This window comes from Xyrauchen texanus, chromosome 6, assembly GCF_025860055.1.
Source record: "Xyrauchen texanus isolate HMW12.3.18 chromosome 6, RBS_HiC_50CHRs, whole genome shotgun sequence".
NCBI classification, from domain to species: Eukaryota; Metazoa; Chordata; class Actinopteri; order Cypriniformes; family Catostomidae; genus Xyrauchen; species Xyrauchen texanus.
In genome coordinates this window covers 15,380,913-15,402,366 of record NC_068281.1, presented here as the reverse complement: position 1 = coordinate 15,402,366, position 21,454 = coordinate 15,380,913, and the positions used below count along the sequence as shown (strand labels likewise).

Below are 21,454 nucleotides of genomic sequence, written 5' to 3'. Positions count from 1 at the left end.
ATTTCTACTGAAAAAGTAAAAAGGGACTTCAATATTGATCGGTTTCTCACCCACATCTATCATATTGCTTCAGAAGATGTGGTTTTAACCACTGGAGTCATGTTGATTACTTTTATGCTGCCTTTGTGTGATTTTTGGAGCTTCAAATTTCTTGCTACCATTCACTTGTATTGGATGATTGACATCAATGGATCAACAGAGCTGAAATATTTTATTTTAAATTTTAAAATAATACATTAATACATTTGTATCTTTGTGCTTTTACACAAATACACATTTGGGATGGAATGATGGTGAGTAAATAATGGGAGAATTAAAATTTGTGGGTGTACTATCCCTTTAATAAAAAATACAAGAATTAACACAACTAACACTAACCAGGCACCACATGGAGTTGGCATTGTGTCTCCTTGTCCAGGCAGGTGGCACATAGCAGCACAGCAGGAGCGTTGATCTCTATGCTCTAAAATAGCTCTCTTCTCACCACCTCATTGTTCATATTTTGCTGGCCTGAAGAAGTCCATAGAGGTGCAGTACAATGGTTAGACTTTCATCAATCTGCTGAAACTGATCAAGTTTTAAATATTTAGATCGAAGTGCACTGCTGGCATTGTGTCAATTCATTCATCTGAGTCTTATTTATATGATTGTCAGTTGATCTCGCATCCTGCAGGGAATCTTAATAACAAGCTGCTTAAGTGGGAGTGGGCATACCTAAGAAAACCATTAGATAATCTGAATAAATAAGGCAGATGTTAATGGATGAAGTCTGCTTCCTTCTCGTAAATATTCTCTGCTTAGTCATCGAGCTCTGGTCCTCATTGCTCTTTCATACGGATCATGTTAATTATTAGAAAGATTCATTCATAGAAAGACATGAGTTATATGCCTCCCAGGCATCAAAGCAAAGGGGATGAAACGAGGGCTTCTGTTAGGCAGGTTAATTGGGTCTGGCATTTCGATAGTAAGATGGCGTCTTATGCTAAATATAATTCCCTCCAGTCCAATTCATTTAATGCCAGATAAATACATAGTTGTAATTATAACTCATTTCTTTTTATGGAACTGCACTTTTATTGATTTTAAAAGGCTGCATTTTATGAAGCCTTATTTATCACTAATTATCAGACAGTGATTCAAACAAATGCACCTAAAGCTCTAATTTGTAAGAACATGGCTGATCTTTAAAAGATGACATTGAGGTGTAGGCCTATATAGACTGTAATCACATCTGTTTAAAGAATCTAATTTAAGACCTTGACAAGGAAATTTTAGTCATCAGTATAAGTTGAAATTGATTGTGACACTGCAGCCTAAATAAATAACAGAAATACAGCTGGCACAAATTAAATCCAACTTCTCATGCTCACTGAGATGGCATTTTAATGTAATAATTCCTGCATTTGAAGAGTCTAATGACAGTCTGGAAAAAGGAAGGGCATTCCCATGTAATGTGAAGTGTTTTATTTGAAATATGTCAAATAACAAATATGGTAGCTAAGCACTCAAACATTTAATTACATTAAAACATTGACATTGATGAGTCCAGCAAGCTCTTAATCTCCTGATTCAGTGTTGTTATGAGTTCCCTATGCTGGTACAATTCTGATTTATGCAACAATTCCCTGCCAGGTGTCATAATCAAATCTGACAATGACATGGCACCTTGCTGTGTGTGTTTGTGTGAGCTCACGTAAATGTGCATGCAAGTGACTTCAAAAGGGAGAGCTAGAGTTGATGATTAGATTGTCTTTGAGCATGTGGGCCCAAGGTTTTGTCTTGATTTAATGGAAAAGTCATAAATCTCCCTTCATTTTTAGAGCATACACTTTTTCCCAGAGTTCTTGACTTGAATTTTGAGATTTTGCTCATTGATCTCACTAAAGACACAGTAAATTGGCTATATTATGTATACATAGCACCTGCTGCTCAGCTTATTTGCACATCCGGCTGCTAATGGTGAGGAGGGCAGTAAGATGTCATTGTATGGGGAGGTCTCCAAACTCACCTTGCAAAGAAATTCAAGACAAACTGCACCCACAAATGACAATTCAATGGTGTAATGTGTAAAGATGTTGTAGGTGTGCTTTTATCAAGCAGATATCCCGGGTTAAATTCACCACTTTTCCCTATCATTTTTCCTGTCTTCACTGTTAATATTTATTTATAACTAGTTATAACAGTGGAGGGGGAAAAAAAAGAATCTTAAGGTTGATTTCCTTGCAGAGATTTGGTCTGTGTCATTCTGGAAGATGAGAGAAAGGTTTCATCTGGGCAACATTAACCATAGTTTTACTATATTAATATTGTTGCAACCATATTTTATTGCAGAAGCCATAGTTGTAATGCAATTAATCATGGTTTACTACAGTAATATGCCGTTAATATAGCAACTGTTTATAATTTTGTGCTTACTATGATTTTACTACAAAATACCATGGTGATACTATTACTATTACTGCATAAAACAATAATACATTTTTGTAAGGTAATTTATGGATTACTTGTATACTGCCTGTATATGCTTTTTGGAGCTTCAAAGTTCTGGTCACCATTGTGAGGACCAACAGAGCTGAGGTATTCATCTAAAACTCTTCATTTGTGTTCTGCAGAAGAAAGAAAGTCTGTGAAAGCATGAGGGTGAGTAAATTATTTCAAAATTTTCATTTTTGGGTGAACTATTCCTTTAACCTATTAACTGTAAAATTGTTATTTGTTAAAGGGATAGTTAAAGGGATAGTTAACCCAAAAATTAAAATTCTCTCATCATTTACTCTACCTCATGCCATCCCAGATGTGTATGACTTTCTTTCTTCAGCAGATCACAAACAAAGGTTTTTAGAAATATATCTCAGCTCTGTAAGTCTATACCATGCAAGTGAATGGTGATCAGACCTTTTGTAGCTCCAAAAATCACATAAAGAAAACAGAAAAGTAATCCATATGTAATCCAAGAAGGGATATAATAGGTATGAGTGAGAAACAGATCAATATTTAATTTCTTTTTTACTCTCAATCTCCTCTTCAGATGTAAAAGTGAAACTAAACAGGCACCACATGTGACTTTCAAATGTAAAAGTGAAAGTGGAGATTTAGAGTATAAAAGGACCCCACACCTATTATATTGCTTCTGAAGATATTAATTTAACCACTGGAGTCTTATAGATTACTTCTGTGTTTCCTTTATGTGTTTTTTTGAGCTACAACGGTCTGATCACCATTCACTTGTATTGTGAAGAGCACCTACTGAGATATTTTTCTAAAAATCTTTGTTTGTGTTCTGCTGAATTAAGGAAGTCATATTCATCTGGGATTGCATTAGGGTGAGTAAATGACGAGATCATTTTCATTTTGGGGTGAACTATGTCTATAAGCTCATGTTTGTGTACTTACTTGACTATAATAAAGCCACATGCTTGTTTCCCAAATATAAAGTCAAGTGTCGCGTGAATGCTGTCACTATACTTTTTACATTCTCAGGAAGGTGGTCATGAGAAACGTGACGTATGCTTTACGCTAGCGCTAGATGCTTTCCTCTCATTTAACGTCTAGAAAGGTGTGGGTTTCTCTCCTGACCCCTTCTGCGCGTGCAGCATCATCGTACAGGCTGTTGCGTCCTCCTCAGAGACAGTCGGTGCTATACGTTGTTAACACTTGAACATACCGGCTGTTTCCGATCCGCAATCTGTGTAATGCCACTCATTAATTTGCGAGCCCGGAGATGTTATATTGTCTCTCACACCATAAACACGCCTGAACGGAGAGGGATACGGAATTGCAGCCGCAACAAATGATAATGTGACAGCTATACCTTTAGATAAGAAAAGCTCGCTTTGCAGTGGACGGTGGATTTCTACTAACGAAACAAAGGTTCGTACAACCCTGGTCAGATCGACACAGACAGTAGTAGTGTTCACTAGCCTACTAAGCGACAGCAGGCATTTGGAATAATAACCCTGCATTCTGCTTTTCAAAAAATTTGGGAGAAAGAGGGTCAGGCTTTAAAGGTAATTGCAATGCCCATCTAAATGAGTAGATATGCACTTGTTTTTATATGGTTTGATTTGGGTAATTTTGCCTAATATGTGTATAAGTGTAAATCAAAATTCCAATTTGTGTCTGGATCTGGATCTGGATCAAGTTGGATGCTATTTGCATGCATATATTCTTGTTGCTCATTATTCTATCTATCTATCTATCTATCTATCTATCTATCTATCTATCTATCTATCTATCTAGTAATCATGGTCTCTCTCTCTCTCTCTCTCTCTCTCTCTCTCTCTCTCTCTCTCTCACTCACTCAATCTATCCCCTAAAGCAAGCATGCAAGATGTGTGAAAAGGACATTTGGGCTCACTATTCAAAGAGCACAAAGCAAAATATTAGCATAAAAAGTGTCCACTTTTAATTTTTAATTTTGTATGTCTTGTTTATTTTGTATTATTGTAAAATATTTGAAAATGACAGTAGTCAGATGTCTCATGCAAGCCGTTTCCTTGCTTTTGGCAAAGAAGTCATGTTTTCCACAGGGAAAAGCATATGCTGTCTGTTTCTAGCAGACAGGACACATACACAGATGCTGCTTTAGTAGAGACATGATTTCTAGGCCAGTGATGCTCGATCTGCCAAGGGGGGCCTGGTGTGTTTGGAACTGATTTTCAACTGTTTGTTTTGCTGGATTTACATTGTTAGATCTCCAGCAGTGTGCTCCTGGCAGATGTACTGCTTGAGGGAGCATGTTTGTTTCAGTCAGGCTATGGTAAACCACAAAGTAGTTTGTTTTTCAAGCCTATTCCACTGTGAGTTGTCTTGACAGCGAAGATCCCATCAAGGGCTTTACTGAGAACGATTCTGTGGTTGTAGAGCCTTGTCACTGTCTCAAGCAATGCTATTGCCTGCAGCTCAAGGACTTTGGCCCATATACTTGGGCATTATGTAATGCTACTTTACTTTGGTAAAGAGAAAATGTTATGTACCTGTGTGGTGAAAGATAGTTTGGATCCACTGTATCGTATTGATCAACTTTAAGGTGTTTGAAGCATTTAACTGGAAAAATTGCCAATTTATTTTATTCTTCTCTATACAAAAGATTTACCATCACAATAATAAATATATATCTGTGTGTATGTGTGTATATATATATATATATATATATATAATAATTATGGCACTTTGTGGAAGCTAGGGATGGACAAGAAGACCTTCAATATTTGTTCTGTCATTAGGTAATTTCTTATGGAAGTCCGTGTCCGCTATAAATCATTATTATGAGATGCAAAGCCATATATGAAATAAAAACTTATAATTCTGAGATATTAAGTAATAATTCTGAGATTAAAAGTCATAATTATTGTATAAAAAGTAGTGCTGTCAATTGTTAATTTTTTTTAATCGTGATTAATTGTATCATTTTCATAGTTAATCACAGATTTTGAAAGTACTGATTTTAAAAGTAATTTGATTCTATTCATACTTCTTTTCCTGACAAATTGCATTTATTTCCTTCTTGGGAAACAAACAATATAGTAACAATGATGTTTTATTTTTATTTTTTTCTGATTTTCCCTCCTTTTTCTCCCCAATTGGGAATGCCCAATTCCCAATGTGCTCCAAGTCCTCGTGGTGGCATAGTGACTCTCTTCAATCTGGGTGGCGGAGGACAAGTCTCAGTTGCCGCCGTGTCTGAGACCGTCAATCCGCACATCTTATCAAGTTTCTTGTTGAGCGTGTTACCACAGAGACATTGCGCATGTGGAGGCTTCATGCTATTCTCCGTGGCATCCACCATCCATTCCAAACAAAGCCTTCAATTGTATAAAGATAAAAATGCACTAAAATAGCACTAATTCAAGTAACATTAAACCTTACCAAAAGTCTACAGGTGAAACTCGAAAAATTAGAATATCGTGCAAAAGTTCATTTATTTCAGTAATTCAACTTAAAAGGTGAAACTAATATATTATATAGACTCATTACAAGCAAAGTAAGATATTTCAAGCCTTTATTTGATATAATTTTGATGATTATGGCTTACAGCTTATGAAAACCCCAAATTCAGAATCTCAGAAAATTAGAATATTGTGAAAAGGTTCAGTATTGTAGGCTCAAAGTGTAACACTCTAATCAGCTAAACACCTGCAAAGGGTTCCTGAGCCTTTAAATGGTCTCTCAGTCTGGTTCAGTTGAATTCACAATCATGGGGAAGACTGCTGACCTGACAGTTGTGCAGAAAACCATCATTGACACCCTCCACAAGGAGGGAAAGCCTCAAAAGGTAATTGCAAAAGAAGTTGGATGTTCTCAAAGTGCTGTATCAAAGCACATTAATAGAAAGTTAAGTGGAAGGGAAAAGTGTGGAAGAAAAAGGTGCACAAGCAGCAGGGATGACCGTAGCCTGGAGAGGATTGTCAGGAAAAGGCCATTCAAATGTGTGGGGAGCTTCACAAGGAGTGGACTGAGGCTGGATTTACTGCATCAAGAGCCACCACACACAGACGGGTCCTGGACATGGGCTTCAAATGTCAAACGTCTTACCTGGGCTAAAGAAAAAAGAACTGGTCTGTTGCTCAGTGGTCCAAAGTCCTCTTTTCTGATGAGAGCAAATTTTGCATCTCATTTGGAAACCAAGGTCCCAGAGTCTGGAGGAAGAATGGAGAGGCACACAATCCAAGATGCTTGAAGTCCAGTGTGAAGTTTCCACAGTCTGTGTTGGTTTGGGGAGCCATGTCATAGGCTGGTGTTGGTCCACTGTGCTTTATTAAGTCCAGAGTCGACGCAGCCGTCTACTGGGACATTTTAGAGCACTTCATGCTTCCTTCAGCAGACAAGCTTTATGGAGATGCTGACTTCATTTTCCAGCAGGACTTGGCACCTGCCCACACTGCCAAAAGTACCAAAACCTGGTTCAATGACCATGGTATTACTGTGCTTGATTGGCCAGCAAACTCGCCTGACCTGAACCCCATAGAGAATCTATGGGGCATTGCTAAGAGAAAGATGAGAGACATGAGACCAAACAATGCAGAAGAGCTGAAGGCCGCTATTGAAGCATCTTGGTCTTCCATAACACCTCAGCAGTGCCACAGGCTGATAGCATCCATGCCACGCCGCATTGAGGCAGTAATTAATGCAAAAGGGGCCCAAACCAAGTACTGAGTACATATGCATGATTATACTTTTCAGAGGGCCGACATTTCTGTATTTAAAATTCTTTTTTTTTTATTGATTTCATGTAATATTCTAATTTTCTGAGATTCTGAATTTGGGGTTTTCATAAGCTATAAGCCATAATCATCAAAATTATATCAAATAAAGGCTTGAAATATCTTACTTTGCTTGTAATGAGTCTATATAATATATTAGTTTCACCTTTTAAGTTGAATTACTGAAATTAATGAACTTTTGCACGATATTCTAATTTTTCGAGTTTCACCTGTAAGTAGGAGGTTGACTAATCAAAGAACTAGTCCCCCCGTAGTTTGCATATTCATTACAATGGGCATTAAATCTCTTAAACTTTAATCTTCCACAATATTAATTCGCCCGCTGACTTTGGCTATCCGCTTTGGTACAGCTGTCATGAAACTGCTTTCACGATTTGTGGGATTCCACAACAGCGTCATGCGCCACTTTGAACTCCACATGAAAAGCACTACAGTCTCATTCTGTGTTTTCATGATAGTTAAGACTTGACGTGCTTCTGTAGTAATTAAATTGCACCATACAGAGGCTGAAAAGTACTTGATTTATGAAAACAAGTCACATCTAGGCTTGTTTTGTAAAACAATTAGCATTAAGAGGTCCTTTCCCCATCACTTGATCATTGACACATAATTGTTGTTGTGCGTTTGTTGTTGTGGTGTGAGTCAGTGTAATGCCCCGGGCGAGTTACTGTTTCATAATTTTGACTTTTTATCTCACAATTTTTACTCTTTATCTTATAATTGTCTCATAATTATGACTTTCTAAAACTTGAGCATTTTTGATCTCAAAAATATGACTTTACTATGTTTTAGACTGTAGGCAAATAATAATTCTTTCTCAAATCAGATCTTTTCAGGCCGACTGTCCGCACTATTCATTGCAAGTGACCAAATCAGATTTGTGCGTTCAGACATAACCAACCTATCTGCATGGGTTGCTTTGGTAACGACGTAGGCGTACCCACATGACAGTGCTTTCAAAACAGATGCGGGAAAAATGGAGGTGCATCATCTCGCTCTCCAAATAAGCCCTGTCCAGTCACTGTGCAGAATTCCTCTGTCGCACAAGCAAAACTCAGCGACGGACGAGACTGGTAAATATTGTGATGTTCTGTGCTGCAGTCACCAATTTTTGACTTCATCGTTATATGTCACGTTAAGAGTGACGCAAAAGACCATTTGAAATCCGAATTGAGTAGCCAGAGCATCCGGACTGAGACGCATCTTAAAAAATTTGATTTCAATCGCATTTGAAACCAACTCCCGATGTGGTTTGAATCAGATTCGGAAAAATCTGATTTCATCTTTTTTTGCTGTCCAGCCTATCAAAAACACATCTGTCTGGATACAATCTGATTATGCAAAACAATCAGATTTTTAATGACAGTCTGAACAAGGCCTTATTATCTCATAATTATTATTACCAAAGCACTTTTTCTTCCATAGGCTTCCATATTTACTTGTAGATATAAAAAATAATGGCAATTTTAGGTCTGTCCTTTAGGCTTTTATTCATATGTAGAATTATAATATATAACCTTCTGATTCTAACAGTCTGCTGTAACATGCTGGAACAAATTATTTCTTAAGCTCATTATGGGCAGGATTTTAGTTATAGTCTTTGTCAAAGAAAACAGAATGGAGTTATTCTACCTTTTTCTGTTCATATTTTAAATCCATGCTGCTGTCCCAGTTTTAGACATAAATATATTCTCTCTATACACCGTAGAGATGAGTGCGCTTTGAAGGGTGTGGGTGGGGGGTGGGGGGTCCTTCCTTCACTACCTGGCTAAATGGCCCAGTGATGGAAAAATATTGTTACAGGAATGATATTTAAATAATTGAAATGGGCTGACTTTAAAATTGCAGGTTAGCCATGATTTCAAGTGCAAAGTTAGAGCCCCTTACCAAAATATTCATAGCATAATTTAACAGTGGATGTATCCGGTGAAGGGATTCATTCAAAAATGATCAGAGCTCCTGCCTCTCCATTTCACAGAGTGAGAATTTGCTCTGACAGCGGTAGAGGAGAGATTCCTTTTAATATATGAAGAAGGACACACAGCTTACTATCTCCCCACAGCATTTTTGAAGAGAGATCTCTCAGCATTGTGATTTGTAGCTGTTTCTGTTGGTTGCTGACTTGTGTAGAACAGATCAAAAACAAATAACAACGTGTTTATGAGTGAACAGAACACACAACATCTGAGTCATCAGTCTAAGATTGCTAGAGCGATCTAAAGAGAGAGGTTTAATATTGCTGAGTTGAATGTTTGCACACTTCATCGCATTGACATTTGCACTGTGTATGACTTATGCTGTGCAAACAAACATTAACTAAGTTCATTTTTCTAATGGCTTAGATCATTAGCATGGCAGCAGGTCATGACAGCATTTGTGTTGGTTGGATTTGGGTTTTTTACACTACTAGTCATTATGACATACATTTTTGAATAAGCTGTTTTTTTACTGCTTTTTATTATTATTATTATTATTATTATTATTATTATTATTTCCTTTCAACCACAGTTTCCTGTTTGGGATATATTTTTCTGTGGGTTTATTTATCTATTTATTTTTTTGAATTTTTCCTGCTATATTCAGTCTTTGAACACAGTCCAACTTAACAGAATTGTTTTACTCTGTGCCATTTTTAAACACTATTTATAATTCAATATAGTAGGCCTTTAGCTATGAGGTGTGCTGTGAACATCTGTAATGCTTTAAAAACACTCAATTGCACACATAACCTAAAACGGGAACATGGAATGAAACTGTAATAAAATAAACACTTATACATGTTAATTTTGTATTTATTATATTTATTTATAAAAATAAATATTTATATTTGTATAAAATAATTCCCATAGCTCTTTGCATTTGTGTAAATTGTATCTTTCCTGTCTGTCAAAAATCATAAAATTCACCCCACAATTTTAATTGTGCTTCAAATAAATGCCAGAGAATTAAGTGGTGTAGTGTCATTTGCTGAATAAGAACCCAGTCAGCAGCTGCTTTTATAGCCTGACATCTGAAGCTGTCTCTTGATTTTTCCTTGGGGTGGGATGTGCATACTGGTCGTCCATAAATCAGCCAGAGACTCACTGGCATATACAGGACCAGCTGGAGAGAGAGAGGCTAAGACGAAGGCTGTTGCAGGCATTCTCGGTATGGAGAGCATTTTTATAGTGACAGAAATCCTCTGCAATTCTGTGCTGTTTATATCGAATTAGTTGTTTATGAGGTAATCCCATAGAAAATAAGTGACAAAAGGATTAAGAATTTGAGTATTTCTTCACCATAGATTTATTTCAACCTTGGTCAATTCACAAGAGATGAATGATTTGATCAAACTTGTTGACGATGGTAATGAATGATGGTGGAAAGACTTTTTTTTAATTAAGGTGGCCTGGAACATTCAGTCACTCCTTTCCTGGGATTTGTTTTAATAGTTGAAACCTCTTGGTTACAGTTTTGATGTCCATGTCTGAGCTGAACTGAGAGGTTCTACGTGTCGTGGTCCTTCTTACAGCTGTGACGTGTTAACATAGCTGTCATTTTAGTAGCTGTCACTTGTTCAAAGTGACATTCCCCCCAGAAGTAACTGGGTTTAAGTAAATCCCCAGTTTATGAATTGTCATTTACATACTTTATACCTGTGTTTTCTGCATTACAAGCCCACAAACCGCTTAAGTTAAGAAACCCTTAAGTATTAATTGCCATACAATTCAAGGCTTTGTTGCAGCTTGGTCCACCTTTACTTCTTAAAGCGCACATCAGACTTTTGTGTTCTATGAACTTCCATTCATATGCATGAAAATAGGAGAGCAGAAACCCGGGCACATGCAAAGAAGTTTACCAGAGTGCAAGTTTGGTGACCTCTGACCTGCAAATTTGTATAACGGAAAGACGTGTGACTAATAAAATTAATTATATTTTTAAAAGTGAATTTACATTGAAAAATGTGGTCACCAGCGTTTTTTTACCGCAAGGATCTACAGTATTTCTATTTGATCATTTTGTTTCTTTGGTGTAACATAATGGTCAGGTTGATTTAGTCAGATTAGATTTTGTTTTTTTACTAGAATAAAATGAATTTATTATTTAAGAGTTAATAAACTGTTTAACAGTTTATTAAAACTGTTTAACTGCGTGTTTAACTGGAATGTTTTATTATACTTATACAAATATATATTAGAGCTGTCAATAGATACTTTTTTTTTTTAATCACGATTAATCTCATAGTTAATCTCAATTAACCTCAGATTTTAAAAGGGCTGAAATTTGACTCTTTATATACTTATTTTCTGTCAAAATGCATTTATTTCCTTCTTTGGAACGAAACCCACAATAGAACAGAACATTATTTAACAAAAATGCTTTATTAACATTTTCCAAACTCCACAGTACAGAGACAGAAATTCACTAAAATAGCACCAATTAAAGTGACATTAAACATTTACCAAAGTCTAAGTGGGATGTTGACTGATTGATTGAACTACTATTAATTGCAAGGCACATTAAATCTCTTAAACTCTCATCCTCCACAAAATGTACTGTCATCAGGCTGTCTTTTCACTTTGAATATGGGATGCCGTATACAGTATATTAGTGTAGGTACTTTATTCTATCGTTTCAATATTTTAGATCCCCCTAACCAAACCCAATTCTACTCCTAAACCTAACCCTAACCAATTATCAACAATACAAACCATGTAACTAGGGATGCCCGAAACTGGTATCGGAATCGGGTCTGATAATGTGCTCATGTACTTGTGCTTTTAAAAATGCACCTATACAAAAACTAATACCATCTGACATGCTCATGTCATTCTGTAAACATCAGCGCACAAATTAAAAACAAATTATGTCCTAGTGTGATTTATTAAACTGCAAATGCTATGATTTAATGAGATAAATACATAGTTTGCATGTGCTGCGCACTTCAAATGTGAGTGCTTGTGTGAGTGTTGTGCTAACGCCGGCTGCTCATGCCTTTTTAGAGCTTCTTGGTTCATACACGGAAAACACCATCATTTGCATTTCAAGCTCTTTTTGTAGAAGATGACAGCGAGCAGAGCGCTAATTCACTTTCTAGCACAAGGTACATACAGACTACATATTTATGTATTTATTTATATAAATTGCAGCTTTTTGCAGTTTAAATATCACATTGGATTACATAGACACCTGCTTTTCCTGAAGTGAGAAGCTAATAGTGAGATGTCAATAACACAGAGTAATGGAAAGGGCCTCATTTTTAAAACAAAAGCTGCCAAAACAAAAGCTAAATTTAAATGGAAAAAAGTATGACAGAAGTATATCACTACAGTGTAGTTAAATAATATTCACCTTACTACTACAACTATTTACAATAATAATAATAATAATAATAGGGTACAGTGGGTCTAAAGGCACCCCTTATGGAATTGTTTTCTTTTTTTCTGGTCAGAATATGTATTAAAAAATCTTTATTTCTACTGAAAATTTATGGAGCAACATAATTTGTGTAAAAAAGAATAATAATGGAAGGTTGTTTCGATTAAAATTACATTAAAAAAAAAGAAAAGGTGGGGTAAAAAATTGTGGGGTTAAAGAGTCCTTCACTTGGGGTAAAAACCCTCTAGGGGGTTTAAAGTGATTTTGTGTATAGACCGGGGAAATAGTTTTAAGGCACAATTTGTTAACTAATGTAAATCATTTTGAGACGGCAAGATGCGTTTTTGAGTAACAAATTAAGATAATACTTACTCAAAATAACTACTTCAGAAAAAGTCAGCCATTTCCTGTTCATTTCAAGCACATTTGGCATTTTATTACATCTCAAGTATTCTATAAACAAACTATTCTCTAATATGATTGGGTGAGTCAATGAGAGCCCACTTTCAACATTTTTCATAACAAATCTATTTGCCCCACTTAAGAAAAAACTATGTGTTTAAAAGGGGCCTTTAGTCTAGGTATTTTACCCCAAATGCTATTCTTTCACTTATTGGAAAGTTATTGAAAATATTTTGATTTTATGACCTTAAACAAAACTGAAAATGATAAATTAGTATTTTGTCTCAATAGAAATGTTAATTTCACGTAAATGTGCAAATTTTTTTTTTAAATAAAACAAAATTTATCAAATTGCCTCAAAATCAACCTATAGACAGCACACGCAAAGATCTCATGGAACAGGAACATTTTCCAGTGTATAGTTTCAAACAGGTGTTTAGTGTTTTTTAGGAGAAAATAAAATCAATGGAGCCTTTAACTCAGAGCAGAGGCTTTAGCCCCATTGTACCCATATAATAATAATAATAATAATAATAATAATAATAATAACAATAAATCAATAGTAATTGTATATATTTAAGCAATATCTTGCATCTGTGATGCTCTTTTATATTGGACATTTTAACCACAAATTTTATGACAAAAAAATCCAATGATGTGTTTTGGTTTGTAATATGAGGTTCTGTATAACAGCACATAATTTGATAACAATACTACAAAATTATGTTGAAAATTAATTGTTCGATTTTCATTTTATTAAAGTTTACTCACCATTTCTATGATAAAATTAAAATAAATGGTTGAAATAGAATATATCGGTGAGAAACACAAATAAGGTATCGGGACATCCCTACATGTAACCGACAGATAAATGTAGTCACAATAATTTTTGTTACATTATTATATAGATATTGCGCCTAAAGCCAAGAGCGCACTAAACAAATTGCAGAAGGTGCCCTGCACACAATTTGTTCAGACTTCTAGTTATGACTTAAAACATCTTAGGCGATGAGCTCTAATCATGTAGTGTAGTACTAGGCTTATCCCCATCAATATAAAATACGTAACAGGCTATTAAGAGCAATAGTCTGACCAGGAGGATTTTCTTATTATACCACAGTGACCTATACTAATGGAAATGCATTAATTATGAAACCTTTGGCCTTCAGTCCAATTCTGCTCTCCGTTCCCTAATAGAAACTGAAAATGATCTCTTAAATCCTTTAACAAACCAGACCCCTGTCAGAGAATTCTGCACAATAAAGAAGGATTATGAGAAGTTTCATACTGAATGGTATTTCATTTCCTTCTCTCTTCTTTTCTTAGATTAAGTTTAAATGTATTATAAAGGCTAGAACTGCAATTAGAGGAAATTATAGTTTGGACTGTTCCAGGAATGGCCCTTAGTGTTGTCCAGACAGAGTGCAATCTCAACTCTTTGCAAGTTGTTAGCTATTAATGCCATGGTGCTGTGCTTGTTTTGTTGCAAAGCAGACAAAATCATATGTGTGGAGAATGAGAATGATCAGGGAAATTAGTTGTTTGACAGACTCCATCCTCAACACATCATCACATGTCAAACAGAGGTTCAGTGCTAGTAATTCTTTTGTGTTTTTAGTACTTTTTCATTAAGAATAGGGCATTTGTTTTGATATAGTAAGCTTGCTTAGTGACATAAATGAATTGTTTTGCTGCCAAGCTTTAAATTGTGATAAATTAGGTTATTTACACTAAGAAAACAACACTGACTCCCTGCGGAAAAGCAATGGTTATGTTGTGTTTGGGATGTTGGTGTGCTGGTGTCCCTACCAGGCTTCTTAACAAGCTTAACCAGCAAGACTAGCACCAAGCTAGTACTAACCTAGTCTCACTTGTCAGACCTTGGACTACAGCATAAGATCAGGTCCTCATTGCAGCTTATTCTGGCCATGAACTGCCCACTTGGCCAGAATAAGGGATGAAACCTTCAGGAAGAAAATAAAATAGTGGTGCAATCAGTCTCCACAAATGGTTGTAGAGAAAACAGAAAATGTAGACAAAATATACATTTGTAATTTTCTTGTCCATTTAAAAGGAATAAATACTTAATATTTCACAGACATTATTCATGAAAATCTGCTTTATTTGCAATTAAGAGCCTCGTTATTTCAAAATGTGATTTGATGCCACTAGCCTGGAAAACTAATGCCACTTCAGTGATGAGTTCTTTCTCAACGGTGCTCAATAATCAATAATAGAGATTATTCTTTGACTTCAATTATGTATTTAGAAAATTGTTTAAAAATGCATACATTTTGATTTCTGAAAGTGTGAAAGAACTGTTTTGGATGCGCCTCTCTGTTAAGGACAATTTGGTTAAAAACAAAAATGGGTGAAAATTTGGCCCATCCATTTTTATTGAGGCCCACCCAAAAGTAATTTCCTAGCTATGCCCTTGGTCCTTGTGCTGACTGTGGCTTAGACTACCACAAACATGTATAAACCAACCTAGACCACCATGGACATTCATGCTGGTCTAGGCTGGTTTGTTCAGCAGTATTTGCATTCTAGAATTCAAGCTTTGCTTGTTTGTAGCACAATCTTGTTATTTGTGTTTATGGTGTTTATTGAGAATACCATATAGCTGCATTTTGGATCATCTGTCTCTCTTGAGCAAGAACAGTTTTTTTTTTGTTTTTTTTTTTGTGCTTTCCTGTTTATAATCTCCCTTAGGTCCTCTTTATGGATTTTTAACTCTACTTGTTCAAAGGTTCATTAAAAGGCTTTTTATAAACAGTAGCTACTGTATTTAACAGCCTTTATTTGCAGACTTTCGTGTGACTTTTTTGCAATAGATACTTCATTAAGTTTAATGCTGTTTTTCTGTCATGTTTAATCTGATTTGACTTTAATTTTCACTAGGGATGGGCATTCATGGGCATTGGTATTCGAATATTTAAGGTCATAAAAACAAATATTCGAATATTGTATTATTTAAATGAAGGTAATTAATGAGAAAGAGATGTAAAATATTTTTTTCATAAATGTTTCATAAACAAGCTTATATAATGTCCTGTGTTGAAAGCATTTAAGCTCAGACGAAGCAAAAAAAAAACCGCTAATGAAGTAGACTGACGCAGTTAACGTACAGGACGAGTATAAACACTCGGCATAATAGATATTATGTTTATATTGTATCTCATGTCTTTAGTTGAGAAAAACAAGCATATCCATTTGCTCAGTAAACTATGCAAATTTATACACACCAGTTTAAATGATGGAATGTCCCTTACCTCAGCTAGCATAGTCTTCCTCGAATGCCATGTTTGTTGTTTACAGAAGCGTCTCGGGATTACATTGCTACAGGGATGCTGCTTTCTGAGGAGCTGCACATATATGGGAGTAAAGTGTACACCGCTTATTCAGTACATTTAAACAGGAACCCATCTTTCTCACAGTATGTCACATTCTCGCAATAACCAGCTTTTCTGGTGTCCATCTGAATGTACTGAGTGACAGAACCGTTTGCTCAACAAATGTGATCAACTTGTGTACACACTCAACCGCGCCACCCAGTGCATTCTGTTATAACTGCCAGTTTTAGTTTGTGTGTTCAGGAATTAACATGCATTTCACTGTATATATGGACAGCAGAGCAAAAATATGCGAAATTCGAATAGTATTTTTGCTGTTCGAATAATTATTGCATTTCGAATATTCAACTACTCGTGCACATCCCTACTTTTCACACATGTACACGTTTTTTGTGGTATATGGGCCATAAATATGTGGATCCCCAATGGCTACTGGGCCCAGAGCTGTCAAACAGATAAGAGGTTAGATAGAACTGTCAGATATAAAGTCCATAAATGTGCTGGAGGGAAGGCAGAGGGACAGACCACACTCTACCAGAGCACTGAGCGCTGATGGGAAGTGTAATCATGGGCTTCTTTAAAAAGAGGCAGAGGGGAAGCTGGGGAAGTGAGAGGAGTCATATTTTGGGAGACAAGGAGAGAGAAAGAGAAAGTACTTGATAAAACCAAACAGGAGAGAGAGAGAGAGCTGATGTTAAAAAAAGGAACGAAGAGGGCAAATGTAGATATAGAATAGTATATAGATGTCTTTACACCGACTAGTTAAAGGTGGTTCTGTGAAGGGCTGAGTGATTAATAAAAAAATCTAAGCCATTTTTTATTTTAATCTTGATGATTATGGCTTACAGCTCATGGAATGCCAGTATCTCAAAATATTAGAATAATAAATGTATAATACAGAAATGTTGACCTTCTTAAAGGGGTCATATAATGGTACATGCACTTTTTCAAGTTGATTGTACTGAAATGTGTGTTGGCTGTGCCTGTACACAACCATCCTATTATGATAAAAATCCATCCAGTGTTTTTGTTTTAATCTCCTTATATATTTTCCCCTGCCTCAAATCGAGCCGTTCGACCATGTGACGTCACACGGTCGGACGCCCCTCCCAGGATTGTTGATTGACAGCAGTGTTTCAACACAGACCCGCCCTCGCTCGTGAGCGAGCTGTCAATCATAGTCCGTCATCATTGTTGATACACTGGAGCAGAATGGTGCCTAAGCGATTGTGGTGTTCTGTTCTTCGGTGTAATAACGAACACAGCAGTCATTTTGATGTTCCTAAATCTGAACCGCTGAAGACGCAGTGGCTGAGTTTTGTTTACGATGGGAATATTCCCCACGAGCAACGTCAATGCGTTCATGTTTGCGCAAATCATTTTTCGGAGGGGCGGGGTGACCAAAGCTCATTATCATTTAAAGTCATATGCACTGCTGAAAACAGAGCTGTTTTTGAGCAGGTAAAATTAGTGTTTTCTTAAAATACTAATGAGAATTTTTAATAAAAGTATATTACAAAGTTTTCATTTAGACCCTAAAGATTCATATTAACTTGTACAAAAATGGCATTATATGACCCCTTTAAAGTATGTTAATTTATGTACACAATATTTGGTCTGGGCTCCTTTTGCATGAATTACTGCATCAGTGCGGTGTGGCATGGAGGCAATCAGCCTGTGGCACTGCTGAGGTGTTATGGAAGCCCAGGTTGGTTTGATAGCGGCCTTCAGCTCATCCGTATTGTTGGGTCTGATGTCTCTCATTTTCCTCTTGACAATACCCCATAGATTCTCTATAGGGTTCAGGTCAGTTGAGTTGGTTGGCCAATCAAGTACAGTAATACCATGGTCAGCAAACCAGTTACTAGTAATTTTGGCACTGTGGGCAGGTGCAATGTCCTGCTGGAAAAGGAAATTGGCATCACCGTAAAGTTGGTCAGCAGCAGGAAGCATGGAGTGCTCTAAAATCTACTGGTAGATGGCTGCATTGACTCTTGACTTGAGAAAACACAGTGGATCAACACCAGCAGATGACATGGCACCCCAAATCATCACTGACTGTGGAAACTTCACACTGGACTTCAAGCAACTTGGATTCTGTGCCTCTCCACTCTTCCTCCAGACTCTGGGACCTTGATTTCCAAATTAAATGCAAAATTTACTTTCATCTGAAAAGAGGACTTTGGACCACTGAGCAACAGTCCAGTTCTCTCCTTAGCCCAGGTAAGACGCTTCTGACGTTGTCTCTAGTTCAGGAGTGGCTTGACAATAGGAGTGCAAAATTCTATATTCTAATATTTTGAGATATAGGATTTTTTATTTCCATGAGCTGTAAGCCGTAATGGTAGAACTTTTTAAACCGTAAAATGGCTTGAAATATTTAACTTTATGTGTAATGAATCTAGAATATCTAGAACTTTTCCACAATATAAATTTTTTTTAGATGCAAGCGTTGCTCTCTACACTTACTGGATGTGTGCAGCTATGTTCTCTTTAATGTGTGATACATATTTAAAGGAATATTCCAGGTTCAAAACAAGTTAAGCTCAATTAACAGCATTTTTGGCATAATATTGATTACCACAAAAATTCACGTTGACTTGCCTCTCCTTTTCTTAAAAAAGGACAAATCTGTTATAGTAAGGCACTTACAATGGAACTGAATCAATTTTTGAACGTTAAAATACTCACTGTTTCAAAGTCTAGTCACAAGACATCAACAATATGCATGTAAACATGATTTTAGTGTGATAAAATCACTTACTAGCATTTCTGTGTAAAGTTACACAGCTCGTTGCAATGACGATGTAATTTCAACAAACCCTTAAACCCTAAAATGACCATAAAAATTACAATTTGAACTACTTTATAGCTCAAATAACACATGAACAGAATATTAATGTGAGTGCTTTTATAAAATTGTAATTAATAATAAAATATAATAAATTAGTATAATAATAATAATAATAATAATAATACAAAAATATTTCATTTTTTAAACCCTCCAAAAATTTGCTCTCTTTACTTCCATTGTAATTGGAATTTTTTTTTTTTAAGAAAAGGAGGGATGAGTCTAAATAAAACTTTTTGGTAATCAACATTATGACACAAATGCTGTCAACTGAGCTTAACTTGTATTAAACCCAGAATATTCTTTTAAATACTTGGTGAGGCTCATAATACAGTGTTTTCAGTGGTTTTAAAGTGGTTCTGTTTGTTGTGTATTACACATATTCTAAGCATGCATGAGGGCTGATGATATAGTGTTTTCAAGATGGTTATGTACTTGATTAACTGAAATTCTCATGCTCAGAGTTAACAGATTACATTTCTGTAATAATTTCTTACTCTTCTAATTAATTAATAAGTTATTATTGGGTTCCAAAATATAATAATAAAAAGTGGGCTGAGACTCTAACAGTAAATAAGTTAACAGATAAAAATAAAGTGTCTTTTACTGTATTTTTAATTTAGTTAATGTGAACACCATTTATTGTGAAAAGTATTTCTAATAGCAGTACAGCATTTCTGTCCATGACTTACCATCACTTACTTAAAAAAATTCAAATGAAAAAATGATGCATATATATATATATATATATATATATACAGGTCCTTCTCAAAAAATTAGCATATTGTGATAAAGGTCATTATTTTCCATAATGTAATGATAAAAATTAAACTTTCATATATTTTAGATTCAATGCACACCAACTGAAATATTTCAGGTCTTTTATTGTTTTAATACTGATGATTTTGGCATACAGCTCATGAAAACCCAAAATTCCTATCTCAAAAAATTAGCATATCATGAAAAGGGTCTCTAAACGAGCTATTAACCTAATCATCTGAATCAACTAATTAACTCTAAACACCTGCAAAAGATTCCTGAGGCTTTTAAAAACTCCCAGCCTGTTTCATTACTCAAAACCGCAATCATGGGTAAGACTGCCGACCTGACTGCTGTCCAGAAGGCCATCATTGACACCCTCAAGCAAGAGGGTAAGACACAGAAAGAAATTTCTGAATAAATAGGCTGTTCCCAGAGTGCTGTATCAAGGCACCTCAGTGGGAAGTCTGTGGGAAGGAAAAAGTGTGGCAAAAACGCTGCACAAAGAGAAGAGGTGACCGGACCCTGAGGAAGATTGTGGAGAAGGACCGATTCCAGACCTTGGGGACCTCGCGGAAGCAGTGGACTGAGTCTGGAGTAGAAACATCCAGAGCCACCGTGCACAGGCGTGTGCAGGAAATGGGCTACAGAGAAGCAGCACTGGACTGTTGCTCAGTGGTCCAAAGTACTTTTTCGGATGAAAGCAAATTTTGCATGTCATTCGGAAATCAAGGTGCCAGAGTCTGGAGGAAGACTGGGGAGAAGGAAATGCCAAAATGCCTGAAGTCCAGTGTCAAGTACCCACAGTCAGTGATGGTCTGGGGTGCCATGTCAGCTGCTGGTGTTGGTCCACTGTGTTTTATCAAGGGCAGGGTCAATGCAGCTAGCTATCAGGAGATTTTGGAGCACTTCATGCTTCCATCTGCTGAAAAGCTTTATGGAGATGAAGATTTCATTTTTCAGCACGACCTGGCACCTGCTCACAGTACCAAAACCACTGGTAAATGGTTTACTGACCATGGTATTACTGTGCTCAATTGGCCTGCCAACTCTCCTGACCTGAACCCCATAGAGAATCTGTGGGATATTGTGAAGAGAAAGTTGAGAGACGTAAGACCCAACACTCTGGATGAGCTTAAGGCCGCTATCGAAGCATCCTGGGCCTCCATAACACCTCAGCAGTGCCACAGGCTGATTGCCTCCATGCCACGCCGCATTGAAGCAGTCATTTCTGCAAAAGGATTCCCGACCAAGTATTGAGTGCATAACTGAACATAATTATTTGAAGGTTGACTTTTTTGTATTAAAAACACTTCTTTTATTGGTCGGATGAAATATGCTAATTTTTTGAGATAGGAATTTTGGGTTTTCATGAGCTGTATGCCAAAATCATCAGTATTAAAACAATAAAAGACCTGAAATATTTCAGTTGGTGTGCAATGAATCTAAAATATATGAAAGTTTAATTTTTATCATTACATTATGGAAAATAATGAACTTTATCACAA

The 21,454-nt window shown here is 36.2% G+C and overlaps 1 protein-coding gene across 1 annotated transcript in view; it reads left to right on the top strand.

The window, feature by feature from the left end:
* Positions 1-3,562: 3,562 nt before the first annotated feature.
* The window catches only part of fam163aa (family with sequence similarity 163 member Aa), a 29,959-nt gene continuing 12,067 nt past the window's right edge, over positions 3,563-21,454 (top strand). Inside the window, exon 1 of the mRNA XM_052127975.1 lies at positions 3,563-3,870. The gene's annotated coding sequence lies outside the window, so the exon portion shown is untranslated. The remainder of the gene's footprint in view (positions 3,871-21,454) is intronic.